At 45.4% G+C, this 21,480-nt stretch overlaps 1 protein-coding gene and 1 non-coding gene across 2 annotated transcripts in view; both read right to left on the bottom strand.

Annotated features, from left to right (window-relative positions):
• HSD17B2 (hydroxysteroid 17-beta dehydrogenase 2) overlaps positions 1–21,480 on the bottom strand; it is a 90,682-nt gene that overhangs the window by 59,772 nt on the left and 9,430 nt on the right. The gene's annotated exons all lie outside the window — the stretch shown is intronic.
• On the bottom strand, positions 12,878–12,982 carry LOC120873392. The gene has a single exon (XR_005723464.1). It is a non-coding gene; the product is annotated as a U6 spliceosomal RNA (small nuclear RNA).

Consider the following 21,480-nt stretch of genomic DNA (forward strand, 5'->3'; position numbering starts at 1 on the left):
AAAGTTACAAATGGTAATAATTCAATATAGCCCCCTAAACAATGGGGAGCTCTGAATGTCCTACCAAAACATGAAATGATGCTTTCTACAATGAGTGATAGAAGCATCAAGAGGGGGGAATGAAGAGGAAAAGTTAAAATTTTACATAACCTCCTGCTCCTTCTGCCTCTGTAACTCAGCTTGCTCTTTGCAAAGTCTGGATCACATAGGTCACATGTAGTCTCAGGAAGTGGAGACTCATAATACAAGGAACTGGAGCTTATCTCACTCACCCTTGGCCTACTCTTTGCAATCACCAAGCCTCTACAAACTTGCTTAATCATGTCTGTCCATGTATAAAAATTCTGTAATCCCTTTGTTCAGGGCTCAGAGTTTACAGTGTTAACTCCTCCGGGCCTGCTGGCGCAATAAACCTGAGTTCTGCAACTCTCTGAGTGTGGTGCTTGGTTTCTCGAGTACTGTTTTCTGCAACATTCTTGCCTGGAGAATTCCATGGACAGAGATGCCTGGTGGGCTACTATCTATGGGGTTGCAAAGAGTTGGACCTAAACAACATCAGTGACCCTGCAGAAAGGGCATCAGGAGGAAAAAGCTGATTTCATGCTTCTCTCTTCCTACAACCTCTGACCTTTGCTCTCTGCTGATGGAGGTCAGTCTCTGGGATAGAAAGCAGAGTGGAGAAGACACGTGGAGAAGGGTGGGTCCATGTGGATTTGCCCATGGCTAGCACATCTGCTCAAACATCCATCCCCACTTCCTCTGATGGGACATTGCTTTTTTTGAGGGAATCTTATGAGTTGCCTCATGTCTCTCAAAAAGATATGTGAAAGTTCCAACCTCTAGGACCTCTAAATGTGACCTTTATTTGGGAACGGGCTTGTCGCAGGTGAAATTAGTTAAGATGAGGTCATACGCAGTAGAAAAGAAAGAGGAAAGTGAAGTCGCTCAGTCGTATCCGACTCTTTGCCACCCCGTGGACTGTAGCCTACCAGGCTCCTCTGTCCATGGGATTTCCCAGGCAAGAATACTGGAGTGGGTTGCTGTTTGCTTCTCCAGGGGATCTTCCTGACCCAGGGATCGAACCCAGGTCTCCCGCATTCCAGGCAGACCCTTTACCCTCTGAGCCACCAGGGAAACCATACATAGTAGGGGAGAGCACATATTCCAATATGCTGTTGCTGCTAAGTCTCTTCAGTTGTGTCCGACTCTGTATGACCCCAGAGACAGCAGCCCACCAGGCTCCCCCATCCCTGGGATTCTCCAGGCAAGAACACTGGAGTGGGTTGCCATTTCCTTCTCCAATGCATGAAAGTGAAAAGTGAAAGTGAAGTCGCTCAGTCATGTCTGACTCTTAGCAACCCCATGGACTGCAGCCCAGCAGGCTCCTCCGTCCATGGGATTTTCCAGGCAAAAGTACTGGAGTGGGGTGCCATTGCCTTCTCCGATTCCAATATGACTGGTGTCCTTATTAGAAAAGGAAAATTTAGACACACAGGTGGAAGACTGTCATGTGAAGATGGAGGCAGAGGTTAGAGTTACACTGCCACAAGCCAAGTATCACCTGGGGCCGCTGGAAGAGGCCTCCTTCTCTAGAGGCTTCGAAGGGAGTGAGGCCCTACTCACACCTTGATTGTGAATTTCTGGCATCAGAGCCATAAAACAGATTAAAAATGGAAGGAGAGGGAGGGATATATCAGGAGCCTGCAATGAACACACACATACACACACACACTATTATATAGAAGATAGATAACCAACAAGGATCTACTGTATAGCATAAGGAACTCTACTCAATATTCTGAGATAAGCTATATGAGAAAAGAATCTTTAAAAAGCATTTATATGTATGTATATAACTGAATCACTTTGTTGTACACCTGAAACTAACACAGCCTTGTAAATCAACTGTATTCCAATAAAAATAAAAACTCCAACTCTTCTGAAGTTTTAAGCCACCCAGAATACAGTCCCTTGTCACAGCATCTCTGGGACACCACAAAGGGGACTACCCCTTCCTCCCCACATGGCACCTCCTCAACCCTGCTGGAGTTAGGGAAAAGGGTATTTGCCCCCTGGGAAGTGGATTTTGAGCATGAAAACAGGGAGCTGGACAAGTCTTAAATTCAGATCCCTGCTTTGTCACTTGCTTGCCTGATGGGACTGGGATGAGCCAGTTCAAGGGAAATTCATACCCCTGGGGCTTGCCTCCTGGTTGGGATTTTTAAGCCGTTAGGAGACCTCAAAATGCTGCCTCCTGAGGGAGCTCATGCTATGAACAAGCAGAAACTCACTGACAGCTCTGCTCACAAAGACTGCTTGCTAGAACTATCTTGAAGACATAGACCTTCCCTTTTCTGGTGACTGAGGAGGAGGACATTACTGCCCACACTCAGCTCACTGGGTCTAAGACACAGTCAGAAAATATCATCATCAACTTCATTATTCACAAAGCCTGGAGGAGAAGGAGGAGCAGAGAAACAGGAAGACCAAGGCCTAGCTTTCCAGACTTCTGCATTAAGGTGGGAAGCCCACCTGAGTGTGAGCGCGCAACAGAGAGGGGCACAACCTTCCCAGGCCCATGGCCCAGCAAAGGGGGCACTCGGCATTGGCCATTTTCCTCCCAGCGACCAGCCCCATGGCGATCATCTCAGCAGACTGGCCACAGCGCTGTCGTTCAAACATGGACACAGTATGATTTGCGGTCACACTGCACACAGATTATTGTTGATATGCTTGGCACCAAATAAGGCCTTGAGGGTGCCATGTTGATTCCTGTCTTTGGCGATGGTGACCTCTGATAGAGACCTACTCCAGCAGCCAAGGGCAAGGGAAGGAAGGCCTGGGATCTGGGAGAGTTGACCCAACACTCAAGGACAGTCTGCCAATTTTGCAGATAAATTAAGGCTCTGTGGTGTTAATCACCCAGATGTGGGAGGTCAGAATTTGCTGGCTCCGAAGTTCATGCCCTTTCTGCTGTGACAGGTCTGCTCCCACTCACATGCCCAACAGTCCTGGCTTATTTGTGAGTTTAAACATTCATGCATGCATGCATGCACTTCTTCCATGCAGGTTCATTGAGTAGCTACTGTGCCCCAGCAGCTGTGTTAGATACGAGTAAAGCAGAACTGAGTGAGATAGTCAAGGTAATCTAGTGTGGAGAGGGGAGCACAGATACTTAATAGGTAAGTAAATGTGTATTTAATTTCTATGTGAGAAAAGTACTATATCAAAGTAAGATATGGAGATTGAGAATAACAGCTGGAGACTTAAAGTCCCAACACTAGGGAACGCTCACTCAATGAGATAATATTCAAGCCACTAGTGTTTCAACTGGTCAGTGATTTTGTTCCCACGGGACCTTGTCTGTAGACAATTTTGGTGATCACAGTAAGAAATGGCGGTAGGGTGCTATTAGCGTCTAGTGAGCAGAGGCCATGAAGGTTTCTAGACATCCTACAATGCACAGGACAGCCCCCAAAACAAAGAATTTTCTGGCCCAGAGTGTTAATGGCACAAGACTGAGGAACCCTGATTTAGACAAAGGTATGAAGGTGATCTTTGCCGACAAAGTAGTCAAAGCTATGGTTTTTCCAGTAGTCATATGCGGAGGTGAGAACCGGATCATGAAGAACGCTCAGCATCAAAGAACTGATGCTTTTGAACTTTAGTGCTGGAGAAGACTCTTGAGAGTCCCTCGGACTGCAAGGAGATCCAACCAGTCAATCCTAAAGGAAATCAACCCTGAATATTCACTGGAAGGACTGATGCTGAAGTTCCCATACTTTGGCCACCTGATGCAAAGAGCCAACTCACTGGAAAAGACCCTGATGATAGGAAAGATTGAAGGCAAAAGGAGAAGAGGGCGGTGGAGGATGAGATGGTTAGATAGCATCACCAACTTAAGGCACGTGCATTTGAGCAAATTCTGGGAGATGGTAAAGGACAGAGGATCCTGGCGTGCTGCAGTCCATAGGGTCACAAGGAGTCAGACATAAATTAGCAACTGAACAAAAACAGCATGAAGATGAAGAAGATGCTAGCCCTATTCACCTGCCCTAAGCATTCCAGATGAAAGGGAAAGCATGTGCAAAGCCTACAACATCAGGAAAAGCTTTGTGTCTCAAGCTAAGGAATAGGGGAGAAAGTTACAGAATGAGAGGGACCAGATTGTACAGGGCCCTTGGTCTTGGGCAAAAGTTTGATTTTTCATTCTTTGCCATGGAAAGCCTTTAAAGGGTCTTAAACTAGAGAGGGGCACTCTGGCTACTCTGCAGAGGAGTGGCAGTGAGGGAAGAGTAGAATTCCAGAGACTGGGAGCTGCCCAGGAAGAGATGACAGCCTTGACTAAGCCCAGGTGGTAAAGCAGAGAAATGGGGGTGTCAGTAACAGCTACACTGGCGATGAACTGGGTCTGGGAAGGAAGAGAGGAGAAACAGGGACTCTGGTCTCCAGGGTGCTGGGTCATGTGGACCTCCAGATGGGGAAGACTGAGCCAGGGCCGGGCCAGGAGGGGTCCCAGATCAAGAGCTCGCCTTCAGACACGGCAGGTGTGAGACACCCAGTGGACTTGGGTAGGTAAGGCGTTGGAAAGAGGAGTTACTCATAAGAGGCCTTGCAACTGTGCTTGCGGATCTGCCCCAGGCAGGGGACCTTCTCCGTGTTCATGGCAGCCCACAGCTGGCTGAGAAGCCTCACCTCTGTGTGTTACCAAAAGAACTCTCTTTCGTATCTATTTAAAATCCTGCCTCTGCTGCTGCTTCGGTGGTCGGCTGCATTCCATCTGTCAAAACAAAGAACGGTCAACGTCTGGGACGTTCTCCCACCACCTCCAGTTCCAGACCCTTTGTTCTAAGACTCTCTTGTTTACAGCAATGTCAGTCTCCTGCTGAAGCCTGAGGGCTTCTTCATCTCTTCCATCCCGTTGGGGGTAGAATATTTACAGTCTTCTTTCCGACCTCCTTTTTCCAAACAACTCCCAGCATCCTCTGCCACCATGTACTCAAAGCAGAGAAAAATACATTGAGACCAGGCCTGTCCTTCAAGCTCTAGTTCAATCCTCTATTTCCTTTTTTTCCCTGCCTTTTGACTGCCTTCACCCATTTCACCATTCCCCCACTCCCATCTCTGGTAACCACAAATTTGGCCTCTTTTTCTGAGTTTGTTTTTGAAGCATGAGTGATCTATAAGACTGTGTTATTTCTCTGCTACGCATCTTAGCCATTTGGTATCTTATGCATTTCAAAATGATCATCATGATAAGTCTGGTTATAATATGTCAACACACAAAGATATGACATAGTTATTGACAACATTCCCCACACAGGTACATTTTGTACCCATGACTGGAACTTTGTATCTCTTTAATCTCCCTCATCTATTTCTCTCCTTGCCTACCACCTGTTTGTTCTCTATATCTATAATCTTATATCTGTTTTATCATGTTTATTTGTCTTGTATTTTAGATGCCACATATAAGTGAAATCATATGCTGTTTGTCTTTCTCTGTCTAACTTATTTTACTTCATGATACCCTCATGATACCCTCCATCCGTGTTGTCACAGATGGCAAGATTTCATTCTTTCTTTATGGTTGAGTAATATTCCGGTGATTGCAGCCATGAAATTAAAAGATGCTTACTCCTTGGAAGTAAAGTTATGACCAACCTAGATAGCATATTCAAAAGCAAAGACATTACTTTGCCAACAAAGGTCCATCTAGTCAAGGCTATGGTTTTTCCAGTGGTCTTGTATGGATGTGAGAGTTGGACTGCGAAGAAAGTTGAGCACCGAAGAATTGATGCTTTTGAACTGTGGTGTTGGAGAAGACTCTTGAGAGTCCCTTGGACTGCAAGGAGATCCAACCAGTCCATTCTAAAGGAGATCAGACCTGGGTATTCATTGGAAAGACTGATGCTGAAGCTGAAACTCCAGTACTTTGGCCACCTCATGCGAAGAGTTGACTCATTGGAAAAGACTCTGATGCTGGGAGGGATTAGGGGCAGGAGGAGAAGGGGATGACAGAGGATGAGATGGCTGGATGGCATCATCGACTCGATGCACGTGAGTTTGAGTGAACTCCGGGAGTTGGAGATGGACAGGGAGGCCTGGCATACTGTGATTCATGGAGTCGCAAAGAGTCGGACACGACTGAGTGACTGAACTGAACTGAACTGAACTGAACTGAACTAAATGTTCCATAATGTGTATGCGTGCATGCGTGTGTGTGTTTATCTCCCATCCTCTTTATCCATTTCCTTTTATACCCTTTTATTATTATTGGACACCCATCGTTGACTTGCTCTGTACCTGGCACTTGGGGATACCATGATCAATGAGAGTGATATGGTCCTTGATAGGGCCCCTGATAGAAACCCAGGCTTGATTCCTGGGTTGAGAAGATCTCCTGGAGAAGGAAATGGCTACTCAACCCAGTATTCTTGCCTGGAGAATTCCATGGACAGGAGAGTCTGGCTATATATAGTCCATGGGGTTGCAAAGAGTTGGACATGACTGAGCAACTAACACTCACTTTCAATATGGAGCTCACAGCTTAGGGTGGGATGTCTCAATCTCAGCACTATTGGCATTTGACATCAAGTAATTCTTTGTTGTGGGGACCATCCTGTGTGTTGTCTGATGTTTAGCAGCTTCCCTGGCTTCTACCTATTAGATGCCAGTAGCTTCTTCCCATCCCTCAAGTTGTCACTACCCAAAATATCTTCAGTCATTGCTAAAACTTCTCCTGGGAAGCAAAATTTTCCCAGTCAAGAGATTTTGTTCTAGAAGGAAGAGGGCATTAAACAAACACTCATCAAGGTAGATATATGTGATGACAGAAGTATAAACAAGATATTCAATTTATCTTGGCAGGAATGGAGAGATAAGAGTCCAATGTGGAGACTACCTGTTCCAGCCCAGAAAAATAGCTGGTATTCCTTCCAACATGAGGCTTTCTCTGATCACTTAATTGTCTTCTGTCTTCCCTGGTTTCCTACAGTAGCATTCACCAATTCTGTAAGAGGCAGCCAGGTACAGTACTGAGCACTGGGCATGCCTTATATCCTTTTATCCTTGTAAGTACCCTATAAGCATAACTGGACCACAAACCACTAAAGATTCACCACATAAGTAAATTGAAATAGTAAATTGAATGAAAGCTGAGACAGTGACTGCTTCTACTTCTTGTTCATCCTCTGGCAACAGCTTCCCATTTCATCAGTTACTACAACCTTTTTGAACTGGCAATGTCTCCTGCCTTTTGAGCCTCCAAAACTACTCCCCCAAATTTTCCCATCACCCAAATTTCTTTGTTTGATCTTACTATTCCCTGGGCCTGATCTCCCATCTTGCTTCTTCCTTTTCCCACCAGTGTTCTCAAAACTTCAGAGTTGCCCAACATCTCCTTCATTGTCCTTACACTGGGGTGCCTTCTTGTACCCTTTACTGAAATCATTCTCATCAGTTTCCCCAAAGCATAGAATCCAGAGGTATCCTATCATCTCGTTCAATCTGTCCTCCATGTTTGATGTTATTTAAAACTCTCCTCCTTGGAACTTTCTTCTTCCTTGGTACCCTGCACCCTTCAGGTCTACCTTCTGCCTCCTATCCTATAGATTTGGGTAGCCTCCACTGTTCCTCCAAGTTCCCAGTTCCTTGTCCCGATCTCTATCTACGCTCATTGCTCAGGCATTGGTTTAGCTTTCAGAGCTATATTTAACCTACCTTTGTGGAACAGTAGCTTAACTCACTTTTGCAATCCATCTGGACACTCTACCTGAATACAACCTTGACACCTCAAATTGAAAGTGTCCCAAAGAAAAGGCTCTATCTTTTCTTCAAAGTCAGTTCTTTCCCTCAGCTTCTCAAAATCTGTTGTTTCTTTTAGTAGGAAGAATCATTCTTGGAGCTTCAGAACGAATTGTCTACATTTATTTTTGTTCATGAACCCATTCCTTGAACCTATTGTGGGCACCATGCTTTACAGACTGTCTGCTCTCATGGAACTCGCAGTCCATCTGGTAAGACAGATGGTCAAAAGAAAGTGCAGAGACCTTTGATGAGGGTTATAGTAGGAGACGGAGAAGGCAATGGCACCCCACTCCAGTACTCTAGCCTGGAAAATCCCATGGGCAAAGGAGCCTGGTGGGCTGCAGTCCATGGGGTCGCTAAGAGTCTGACACGACTGAGAGACTTCACTTTCACTTTTCACTTTCATTCACTGGAGAAGGAAATGGCAACCCACTCCAGTGTTCTTGCCTGGAGAATCCCGGGGATGGGGGAGCCTGGTGGGCTGCCGTCTATGGGGTCGCACAGAGTTGGACATGACTGAAGCAACTTAGCAGCAGCATAGTAGAAGTCTAATGGGTAGTGGGTCTCTCCTCTTCTTTACCATCTAGACCCAATGAGCTGGTAAGTGCTCTAGTTCTCCCATCATTGTGCCCCTCCAATCAGCTGCTTGCTCTCCAAACTCCTGGCCACTGCCTTGGCCTCCTAAGTGGTCTTATTTCCTCTTATTTCCTTTCACTTCTCTGAATTCTCACGTGTTATGTTGCCTTGTAACATCTTCCTTCTTATCGGTCCCCTCACAACACTATAAGTTTATTCAATATAACTCTGTGTGTGTGTGTGCATGCGCTCAGTTGTTCATCATGTCCAACTCTTTTGTGACCCCATGGACTGTAGTCCACCAGGTTCCTCTGTCCATGGAATTCTCCAGGTAAGAGTAGTGGAGTGGGTTACCATGCCCTTCTCCAGGGAATCTTTCCGATCCAGGGATCGATCCAGGGTCTCCCTCTCTCTGGCAGATTCTTTACCGTCTGAGTCACCTTGGAAGCCAAAGACAGAGAACATTGTGTTTAAATTCTAGCACTGCCACTTACTTCTTTTACCTTATATGACCTTAATTGTATCATCTCTTGAAAGCCTCAATTTCTACATTTTGAGTGGGGTTAATAATGGACTATCTATCAATGTCTCGATTATGATTTTAGAACATGGGTATTGGGCTTGTTGCATATATTCACTCACTTTTATATATTTAAAACGTCATATATTTAAAAATTATTTATAAGGTATTTGTGAAAATTAAATGAAATTAGGAAAGTGCTAATCACAGTGCCTGTCACAGTTCCTAATACATAGATAGCCTCCAGTACAAAGTGGTCCTCAGCAGTGAAGGAATAGTCACTCTTCATGCCACCAAATCCTCGCAGGGCTGCGATTATCTTCTCTCTTTATTGGTTTGTGCTGTGTTCTTCTCCACTGGAACTAAGCTTCATGAGGGCAGAGAGCCTGTTTGTGCCCCCCATTGCATGTCAAGTGTGTCCAGGAGGCAGCTGATGAGTGGTCATTGCAAACACGAACTGTGAAGACACACCATCATGGTTCCCTCATTCTACATAAAGATAATTAACCTCAGACAGGTGAAGCAGCTCGCTCAAGGGCCCAGAGCTAGTGAGTGGTCTTCTACCTTCTTTTCGATATTGTGCATCTTAAGAGTACATCTGTGTATATATGTTTATGTGTGTGTGATGGAATGGGTGTAGGGGATGGTTGTGGGAAAACAGCCCACCATTGGTCCTGTTAGAGTTTGTAGTCACACCTCCCTGGACCTCTCTCATACAAGCCACAGTTTGGATACAAGCATTCTCCAACCAGAGAGCTGGTTTTCTGAGCCTAATATTAGGAGGGGAACACTTCTCCCGCACGCACACGCTTCCTTCGGTATAGAAGGATATCTATTAGTGTGTCACTAGCCCTGCTCTGTCTCCCACTCCTTCCCCTTGGGAGGTGGAGCAAAGTATCTGGTTGGTGATTTTGACAGAAAGAACTTTGGAGGCTGTTTCAGTGGGTGCAAAGGTCTCTTCTCTCTCTAGCAGAAGACCCAAAAGGACAGTTCAAAGAAAATGATCAGGACTGAGAAGCAGAGGAGAAAAATCAAGAGGCCAGAGTGTCACATGGAAGCTCTCCTCTCTTTCTCGGCATCTCCCAGCATGCAAAACCCCTGTGTTATTGGGCTGTGATAGCCTAGCTGTCCAACCCAAGCCCTACCTTGTGGGCAAGGCTTGAGTCTTTTCAACCCTGCCTTGACTGGATGCACCATTTGTTGTTATCCAGTCACTAAGTCGTGTCCGACTCTTTGTGACACCATGAACTACAGCACTCTAGGCTTCCCTGTCCTTCACTATCTCCTGGAGTTTGCTCAAACTCATGTCCATTGAGTTGATAATGCCAGCCAACCATCTCATCCTCTGTCGCCCCCTTCTTCTCCTTCCCTCAATCTTTCCCAGCATCAGGGTCTTTTCCAATGCACCATTATTACTACACAACCAAGATACCTTCTTCTGGAGAAGGCGATGGCACCCCACTCCAGTACTCTTGCCTGGAAAATCCCATGGACTGAGGAGCCTGGTGGGCTGCAGTCCATGGGGTCGCTAAGAGTCGGACACGACTGAGAGACTTCACTTTCACTTTCCACTTTCATGCACTGGAGAAGGAAATGGCAACCCACTCCAGTGTTCTTGCCTGGAGAATCCCAGGGACAGGGGCCTGGTGGGCTGCCGTCTATGGGGTCGCACAGAGTCGGACACGACTGAAGCGACTTAGCAGCAGCAGCAGCAGCAAGATACTTTCTTCAAGGCTTATATCAGGAATAAAACTGACATCTTGATTTCCACTTGCCTATCTCTATGAGATCAGAACTCAGCTAGGAATATTAGGAAGGGACTTATGAATTGACCCCACCAAACAAAACAACAACATCCAAGGAAGAACTTTGAATGTATACTGATTTAATTTTATTTCATTAATTCCAGTTTGGTTTGTATTGCTAATACCAAGATGGCACATGATGTTAAATCTGAGTCAACATCTCGAAGGAATGTCAAGTAATTAGAAAGGGTCCAGAGGAAACTTAAGAGAATGGTGAGAGTTCTGGAAACCAGCCCGTGGTAGGGAAAGGTAAAACGAATCAGGAGATTTAGTTCAAAGCAGATTTGGCTATGATATGACACAGTCTTCACATTTTTCAAGGGCTACCATGCAAAAGAGTGGTTTAATCAGATTATGTGACTTCCAAGGGCAGAACTAAGTGCACTGATGGATGTTCCAAGGAGGCATATTTTGGCTCATTATAAAAATTATATTTGCAATGACTAGCATTGGATAGAAGTATAGTTACCACCTACAGATGGCCCCTTTATGTGTATTATCTCATTTCATCCTGGCAGCAGTCCCAGTGAGATCAGTATATGATTATCTCCATTTAACAGATAAAGAAACTGAGGTTCTGGCAGGTAGATTAATTTGCCCTAGGTCAAAAAACTAATAAGTGGCAAGTCAGGAGTTAGTAATCAGTTATTGCCCTAAGTATGTGGTCTTAACCACTACACGCTACTGTTCACCCTGAATAACAGTGACCAGACCTGCAGTTAGATGCACCTGTGTTGTTTCAAAAGAGGAACAGAGTTTTGGTTTTGTTTCTATTCTTCTTCTTAATGATGCCCAGGATTGGTTTGACTTTCTAGGCTACAGGACCTCAGTAAATGTGAGTGTTTATAGAAAATAGGATTCTGGCCTTCCATGGTGACTCAGGGGGGAAGAATCCACCTGGAAACACAGGAGACACAGGTTCAATCCCTGATCCAGGAAGAACCCACATGCTGTGGCTTAACTAAGTCCGTGCACCACAACTACTGAGTCTGTGCTCTAGAGCCCCGGAGCCACAACTCCTGAAAGCCTCATGCTGCGACTACTGAAGCCCAGGCGCCCCGGAGCCCGCGTCTGTGATGAGAGAAGCCACCAGAGTGAGAGCCCCCCGCACTGCGACAAGAGTAACCCCTGCTTGCTGCAGGCAGATAATAGCCCACGGGGCAATGACGGTCCAGAACAGCCAAAGATACAAATCGATAAGATTATTTCCTTCAAAACAGAAGACAACGAAACCCAGATCCTTTCCCAGTGTTTCAATTGCCCTATCAAAGCCTTTAACCCATAAGGATGAAACTGAGGTTTCACTCAACCTAAGACCCTGTTGGGCGCTGACTGTTTCAAATTAAGATCCATCCAGTGCAGTCCCTGGGCCTTGAGTCCTCTGCAAGACAAAGAACACTCCACACAGGTCCCTAGTAGCTTCTGGTTTTGAATTTTAGAATTGTTTTTCAGCGAACATGTATCCACTGAGGATACATAAGAGGAAGGAACTCATAAGGCATACCAGTGGGCAAAGGAGTGGAAGTAGGGGTCAGGGAGCACATGTTGTGCATGGTAAATCCTGTTAAAGAGGAGACACCCCTCTGTGACAAAGGTGGGTGGGATGGACGCAGGCGTCCCTGGATCATCCAAGCCAGACATGTTCCTCCATTCCACTCCATGTCTGCCCCAGACTCCCTCCTGCTCCCTGCTTACCTAGCCCTGTCTTATTCTTTTTGGCAGCTGGATTCACTGACTTGTCTTACCCCTAGGTGTCTGTTTTTCTCCATTTTGTTCAGTACGACAGAACTATCTGAACCATCTACCCGTTAACCTGATGACCCTGGCCTTGATTCAGAACCTCTGCCCACACGGTGTCCTAGCACATATTTGTTGACATCTTATGATCTCATGTAATCACCAACTCTGAGGGCCCAGCACTGGAGGGTAGGGGATGATGCAAAGGAACAGCGTCTGGAAAGGGTTCATCCTTAGAAGCATAAATAGGGGACACCGAAATGCGTGGGGTAATCAAGGTTCACAGACTGAAAAACAAATGGACAAGGCAGCTATGTCTATGAGGCAGCAAGCAAGGATGATCTTGGATTGATTTGTTTTTTTAATTTTTAATAGGAGTGTAATTAATTGCTTTACATTGTTGTGCTAGTTTCTGCCATACCACAACATGAAAAGTATGAAACTCTTCATGTATTTTTGTGTGTTATCCCTTGCCCCGGGGCCAAGCTAATCTGTGTCATTCCAATTTTAGTGTATGTGCTGCTGAAGCGAGCACTTCCATGGCTTTTTTGAGATGAACTTGTTTGGACCAGGAATCCTTCTGAAGAGGGCTAAGGTCAAAGGCCACCCAAGTGGGAGGGGGTAAGAAGAAGGACAGGGAGGAGTCCGAGGACAGAGAAGTTGGGGAGAAGCATGGACATGCAGTGTTCTGGAAGGCAAAGGAGGCTGTGTCAAGAAGGAAAACAGTCAGCAGTGCTGGCGTGGAAGCCATGCTCGGGGGACGAGGAGGGTACCGGTGACACAGGAGAGCAGCTTCAGCAGCTGCGGTACAAACCAGAGGGTGTTCTGTTCGTGCTGCATCCCGGGTGACCAGGAGCACCCTTCGAACAAAGTCATCACAAAGCCCTGTCCAGAGAAAGCCAAGAATGACATCTCTACAGAACAATGGGCCCGCCGCAGCTCGGCCATGTCACTCTGACCTTTCTACAAGCGTGACCTCAGCAAAAAGAACCAGCAGAGATAAGTCCTTAAGCAAGTGAGTCTATGGGGACAAACCCATTGTGTCCAACCAGTGACCATGACAAGGGGAGGACATTTCACCAGCTTGGTTCATTCACTAATGGCTCTCTCACTCATGAACACTGAGATGGCTCTAATGTGCTCAGAGACAGAGAAGGCACTTGGTCATAAAAGAGATCTGGTCTCTGCCATCAAACAGCTTACAACACATTTGGGAGAACTTCATTCCATGAGTATATCCGCCAACCTCAACACGCCATCTAGGATGCCTAATGAAGTCCCCATTCAAATTTTACAAAATTACCCAAGTTTTAGCAATACCTTTTTTTAATGTCTCTCTATAGAGGGCTACTGCTGCTGCTGCTGCTAAGTTGCTTCAGTCGTGTCTGACTCTGTGCAACCCAATAGATGGCAGCCCACAAGGCTCCACCGTCCCTGGGATTCTCCAGGCAAGGGTACTGGAGTGGGGTGCCATTGCCTTCTCTGGTAGAGGGCTAAGGTTAAGCTTAAAATGAATGATCAAAAAGGATATGTGTTCATTAAAAACAATCTGATAGACTGACTAAATTATAGACTCACTGAGGACTGTATTGATTCCTTACAATATATACCAATGACCTCTTCCCTTGAAGCACTAACCATGCTATGCTGCTTGTGTTTCTTTCTCCATCATCCTTCTCCAAACCTAATCAAGATCTAGGTCTGTATTTCCAACGGCCCCCTCACTGCCCTCAAACTCAAACCTGAAGTCAGATTCACCATATGGCCTCTCTCCATTATCACCCTTTTCAGGCATCCTCATTCCCATCTGTGGTGCCTTTCATTTTATCTTCTCTCATGAGCATATCCTGCATCTAGTCAATTACCAAGTTCTGTGTCAAGCAGGGTCTTGTGCCCATAAAGGATGTTCAACCCTTACTTTCCGATGAATGGACACATTTTATATTCTGGAAACATTTATAGCTGATGGTAACTGTAGCTATGGTGCTGGTAATGACAGCTGTTAAGAGCAAGGCTTTGGGTGGCAGATGGGGCTGAGCTGGGTTTAGTCTCATAAGATGCTTGCTCCTTAGAAGAAAAGTTATGACCAACCTAGACAACATATTAAAAAGCAGAGATATTACTTTGCAAACAAAGATCCATCTAGTCAAAGCTATAGTTTTTCCAGTAGTCATGTACGGAAGTGAGAGTTGGAGAAAGCTGAGTGCCAAAGAATTGATGCTTTTGAACTGTGGTGTTGGAGAAGACCCTTGAGAGTCCCTTGGACTGCAAGAAGATCCAACCAGTGCATCCTAAAGGAGATCAGTCCCAAATATTCATTGGAAGGACTGATGCTGAAGTTGAAACTCCAATACTTTGGCCACCTGATGTGAAGAACTGACTCATTTGAAAAGACCCTGATGCTGGGAAAGATTGAAGGTGGGAGGAGAAGGGGACGACAGAGGATGAGATGGTTGGATGGCATCACTGACTCAATGCACATGAGTTTGAGTAAACTCCGGGAGTTGGTGATGGACAGGGAGGCCTGGTGTGCTGCAGTCTATGGGGCCACAAAGAGTTGGACACGACTGAGTGACTGAACTGAACTGAACTGATGTTGCTTAGTATTCCAAGGACTTTGCACACATTATCTCCTCATTCATAAGATGTTAGTTACTAAGGTTGTGGGAATCAAATATAAAAAGTATGTAGAGCTCTGAGTGCAGAGATGTTATTTCCTTTAGTTTCTAGTCCACTGTAAGCCTAGAAAAGGAAATGGCAACTCACTCCAGTATTCTTTATTTTTTTAATTGAAGGATAATTGCTTTACAGAATTTTGTTGTTTCTGTCAAACCTCAACATGAATCAGCTATAGATATACATATATCCGCCCCCCTTTTGAACCTCCCTCCCATCTCCCTTCCCATCCTAACCCTCTAGGTTGATACACAGCCCCTGTTTGAGTTTTTTGAGACATACAGCAAATTCCTGTTGGCTGTCTATTTTACATAAGGTAATATAAGTTCCCATGTTACTCTTGCCTGGGAAATCCCACAGGCAGAAGAACCTGGTGTGCTACAGTCCATAAGGTCTCAAGAGTCAGAAGTAGCAACTAAACCACCACCACCTGCTGTCAATGCTTATCCATTTGAGCAGTCTAACATTAAAGAAATGGAGTAGCCATCATGGTCAACAAGAGAGTCCGAAATGCAGTACTTGGATGCAATCTCAAAAATGACAGAATGATCTCTGTTCATTTCCAAGGCAAACCATTCAATATCACAGTAATCCAAGTCTATGCCCCAACCAGTAACGCTGAAGAAGTTGAAGTTGAACGATTCTGTGAAGACCTACAAGACATTATAGAACTAACACCCCAAAAAAGATGTCCTTTTCATTAAGGGGACTGGAATGCAAAAGTAGGAAGCCAAGAAACACCTGGAGTAACAAGTAAATTTGGCCTTGGAATATGGAATGAAGCAGGGGAAAGGCTAATAGAGTTTTACCAAGAGAACGCACTAGTCATAGCAAACACACTCTTCCAACAACACAAGAGAAGACTCCACACATGGACATCACCAGATGGTCAACACCAAAATCAGATTGATTATATTCTTTGCAGCCAAAGATGGAGAAGCTCTATACAGTCAACAAAAACAAGACCAGGAGCTGACTGTGGCTCAGATCATGAACTCCTTATTGCCAAATTCAGACTGAAATTGAAGAAAGTAGGGAAAACCACTAGACCATTCAGGTATGACCTAAATCAAATCCCTTATGATTATACAGTGGAAGTGAGAAATAGATATAAGGGACTAGATCTGATAGATAGAGTGCCTGATGAACTATGGAATGAGGTTCGTGACATTGTACAGGAGACAGGGATCAAGACCATTCCCATGGAAAAGAAATGCAAAAAAAGCAAAATAGCTGTCTGGGGAGGCCTTACGAATAGCTGTGAAAAGAAGAGAAGCGAAAAGCAAAGGAGAAAAGGAAAGATATAAGCATCTGAATGCAGAGTTCCAAAGAATAGAAAGAAGAGATAAGAAAGCCTTCTTCAGCGATCAATGCAAAGAAATAGAGGGAAAGAACAGAATGGGAAAGACTAGAGATCTCTTCAAGAAAATTAGAGATACCAAGGGAACATTTCATGCAAAGATGGGCTCAATAAAGGACAGAAATAGTATGGACCTAATAGAAGCAGAAGATATTAAGAAGAGGTGGCAAAAATACACAGAAGAACTGTACAAAATAGATCTTCATGACCAAGATAATCACGATGGTGTGATCACTCATCTAGAGCCAGACATCCTGGAATGTGAAGTCAAGTGGGCCTTAGAAAGCATCACTACGAACAAAGCTAGTGAAGGTGATGGAATTCCAGGTGAGCTCTTTCAAATCCTGAAAGATGATGCTGTGAAAGTGCTGCACTCAATATGCCAGCAAATTTGGAAAACTCAGCAGTGGCCACAGGTCTAGAAAAGGTCAGTTTTTATTCCAATCCCAAAGAAAGGCAATGCCAAAGAATGCTCAAACTACTGCACCATTACACTCATCTCACAGGCTAGTAAAGTAATGCTCAAAATTCTCCAAGCCAGGCTTCAACAATACGTGAACCATGAACTTCCTGATGTTCAAGCTGGTTTTAGAAAAGGCAGAGGAACCAGAGATCAAATTGCCAACATCTGCTGAATAATGGAAAAAGCAAGAGAGTTCCAGAAAAACATCTATTTCTGCTTTATTGACTATGCCAAAGCTTTTGACTGTGTGGATCACAATAAACTGTGGAATATTCCTCAAGAGATGGGACTACCAGACCACCTGACCTGCCTCTTGAGAAACCTACATGCAAGTCAGGAAGCAACAGTTAGAACTGGACATGGAACAACAGACTGGTTCCAAATAGGAAAAGGAGTACATCAAGGCTGTATATTGTCACCCTGCTTATTTAACTTATATGCAGAGTACATCATGAGAAACGCTGGGCTGGAAGAAGCACAAGCTGGAATCAAGATTGCTGGGAGAAATATCAATAACCTCAGATACGCAGATGACACCACCCTTATGGCAGAAAGTGAAGAGGAACTCAAAAGCCTCTTGATGAAAGTGAAAGAGGAGAGTGAAAAAGTTGGCTTGAAGCTCAACATTCAGAAAACAAAGATCATGGCATCTGGTCCCATCACTTCATCGGAAATAGATGGGGAAACGGTGGAAAGAGTGTCAGACTATTTTGGGGGGCTCCAAATCACTGCAGATGTTGATTGCAGCCATGAAATTAAAAGACGCTTACTCCTTGGAAGGATAGTTATGACCAACCTAGATAGTATATTCAAAAGCAGAGACATTACTTTGCCAACAAAAGTCCATCTAGTCAAGGCTATGGTTTTTCCAGTAGTCATGTGAGAGTTGGACTGTGAAGAAAGCTGAGTGCCAAAGAATTGATGCTTTTGAACTGTGGTGTTGGAGAAGACTCTTGAGAGTCCCTTGGACTGCAAGGAGATCCAACCAGTCCATTCTGAAGGAGATCAGTCCTCCTTGTTCATTGGAAGGACTGATGCTAAAGCTGAAACTCCAGTACTTTAGCCACCTCATGTGAAGAGTTGACTCATTAGAAAAGAGTCTGATGCTGGGAGGGATTAGGGGCAGGAGGAGAAGGGGACGACAGAGGATGAGATGGCTGGATGGCATCACGGACTCGATGGACATGAGTTTGAGTGAACTCCGGGAGGTGGTGATGGACAGGGAGGTCTGGCATGCTGCGATTCATGGGGTCACAGAGTCGGACACAACTGAGCAACTGAACTGAACTGAACTGAATGTTAAGTTTAAAGAAGCCCAGAGAATTCCCTGGTGGTCCAGTGGTTAGGACCCCTGACCTTCACTGCTGAGGATGCAGGTTCAATTCCTGGACAGGGAGGTAAGATCCCCCACAAGCCACGTGTTATTTGCACCCCCACCCCCACCACAGCCATCAGAAGAAAAAATTCAAAGGAACCTAAATCCCAAGCTGAGGCCAACAGTATTCCATGTTAGAACACAAATTGGGCTGTTTAGTAAATCCTAGAAAGGGGTGACCATCGACTCGGACTCTGGGGCATAAAATAGACTTCCACATCAAACATATTCTTCTTCCCTCCCCTGATCTCTCTTCCATTGTACCTACTTTTGCAAATGCCAATTAAAAACTATGCAATTCAAAGATAAATATCCAACTCAACAAGTTTTAATGAGTGCTGGCTGTGTGTGTCATGGCTGATTAACCAGTTGCCTGGAAGACCTTATCTTCCTTGCAGAAAGTAACTTTTTCAAATCCTAATGAGCTCCCTCCCATACCCAACACTGGGCTTCTTGCCACTCTGGGAATCCTTCTGGAGGCACCCTCCATTTCTTTGTCAGCCATTGGTTTTCCTTTTGGTTCTCTTTTTATCCTACCTAACCTCACCTGTCACCACGTCAACAGACAAAATCACCTCTCTCCCTCCCTCCCCCTCCTCTTTCTCATCCACTAGCTCCATCTATAACTGTGAGTGTGAGTGTGAGTGTGTGTGTGTGTGTGTGTGTGTGTGTGTATCATTTCCAGTTTACAGAGGAGAAAACAGTTTAAAGCCTAAAACCAAGTACTTTGAAAGTAAGAGGTATCTAGCAGATATTAGGCTGCCCCAGGTCCTTGACGATTTTTAAAAATTGTTTTAATTGGAGTATAATTGCTTTACAGTATTATAAATTACAGTGTTAATTTCCAGGGGATCTATATGCATACATATATCCGGGGCTTCCCCGGTGGCGCTAATGGTAAAGAACACGCCTGCCAATGCAGGAGACGCGGGTTCAGTCTCTGGATGAGGAAGATCCCTTGGAGGAGGGCGTGGCCACCCACTCCAGTATTCTTGCCTGCAGAATTCCATGGACAGAGCAGCCTGGCAGACTACAGTCCGTAGGGGTCACCAAGACTCGGACACAACTGAAGCACTTAGCACACAAGCACACACATATACCCCCTCCCTCTTTGGCCTCTCTTCCACCTCACCTCAATCCCACCCCTCTATTTCCTTCCTCCAGGGGGTCTTCCCAACCCAGAGATCAAACCCAGGTCTCCCGCATTACAGTCAGAGTCTTCACCATTTGAGCCCCACCCCGGGAAGCCCCTTCTCACTCCTCTAGGTCATCACACAGCACTGAGCTGAGCCCCCCATGCTACACAGCAGCTTCCCCCCAGCCCTATTTTGCACTCGGGAGTGTATATGTGCCTTGACCATCTGGAGGGGCTCTCATCCACGGCGCACTTCACTCCTAGCGAGCAGAATCTGTGACCTTGTCCACCGGCTGCCCAGAATGCTGGGCTCCTTTTAGGCAGTGGCCATGGAAAGCCAGAGGGCTTCCTTGGTGGCTCAGACAGTAAAGAATCCAAGTGCAATGCAGGAGACCTGGGTTTAGTCCCTGAGTTGGGAAGATCCCCTTGGAGGCGGGCATGGCAACGCACACCAGTATTCTTGCCTGGAGAATCCCCATGGACAGAGGAGCCTGGCAGGCTCCAGTCCAAGGGGTCGCAGACACGACTGAGCGACTAAGCACACACACAGCAGGGAGAGCCAGCTGGAGTTTAAGCCACTCCTCCTCTTGCCAAAGGGGATGGGGGTGACAGCCCTTAACTAATGATTAACAGTATGAGGGAATCCCCTGGCCGGCAATGGGGACCGCTCTCGCCTGTGACACCCGGGCCTCCTGATCTGCCCCAGGCTATTGAGCTAATACAGGAGCCAAATGCACTTTCCTTGTTGCTGAATCGGGGCTTGGCCTCCTCCCCTTCCCTGTTCATCTTCCCTACTCCACGACCTATCACCCTTAACTTATAAACCTTTCCAATAAATTCCTTTCACACAAATCTTTGCCTCGATCCCTGCCCCTAGAGAACCTACCCTGAGGCAATGTGCATGCAAGTTTCCAACCCAAGCCTGTCAGACTTCAACCCTCTTTTGCCTCTATGGTGCTTGACATGCTGTTGCAGGGTGGCTGGGCTCTTCACTAATCTCACAGCCCTTTAAAAAAATTGACTGACTGCCATAAGCCTTTGGGGCCCTGAATGCCCTACGTGCTATAATTATATGTCTCAGAGACAAAAGCCCTTTATCTTAACAAAGTGAAATAGGGGACTCAAGGAGAAAGGTTTTTTGAACTTGTAATTGTCCTATACCTGGGTCCATAATTAAGTAGACACTACAGTGGACTTTATCCTTTTAATATGATCTCTTTGTTAAATGGTTTTGTTATGAGAAACGGAATATTTCCTGCTATATCCATAAAGAAGAATATCACAGTCCTCAAGGATTGCAACCCTTCAAAGTGAGGTGGGGAACCCTAAGGGCACTCAGGAAGGAAGAGAATATCTGTCACCTAGCAGCCATCAGACTGCAGCCCCTCCCTGCAGTGAGCCCTGCAGAAAGGAAGCTCAGGATGTGAAAACTCGGGATGCTGGCCCCAGGTAGCCAAGGCGCATGTGAAAGGACTGGTCTTAGTGAGCCCTCATCTTCCCATACAGAGAAAAGCCCCGAATTCCTTAACTTAGAATATTTGATCTTCTTTAATTAACAATAACCTTCTGATGTTCAGACTACCTGCCCTTTGTTCCAAAAGTTCTGGATAATCTTGGCCCCTCTCCTTGCCTCCTCCGAGCAATTTTCTCAGGGTTGCTTGAGATGCTGTCTCCAGTAACAGCTTGAGAGGCTTGGCTTGAGGCCCTAAAAATTTCCAGCAAATAAAACATGATTCTCAACTTTTAGATTATGAGTATTTTTAAAGTCCATGGTTATATAAGTAATATAACTACATTAGACAAATTCTGAGGGAAAAACAAATCTAAGTACTCTGATCCAACCATTCACATACTATTTCCTTCTAGTGCTTTTCATGTTCATGTGACATGGATATAGTCTTAGCCAAACACCAGGATCCCCTGGGTGCTTTCCCTTAGTTCAGTTTCCGTGTTAAATGGTTTTGTTATGAGAAATGGAATATTGTCAGGTCATTTTACATGAATTTTTCAAATTCTCGTTTTAC

The sequence above is a fragment of the Oryx dammah genome, unplaced genomic scaffold, assembly GCF_014754425.2.
Source record: "Oryx dammah isolate SB20612 unplaced genomic scaffold, SCBI_Odam_1.1 HiC_scaffold_13, whole genome shotgun sequence".
Classification (NCBI taxonomy): Eukaryota; Metazoa; Chordata; class Mammalia; order Artiodactyla; family Bovidae; genus Oryx; species Oryx dammah.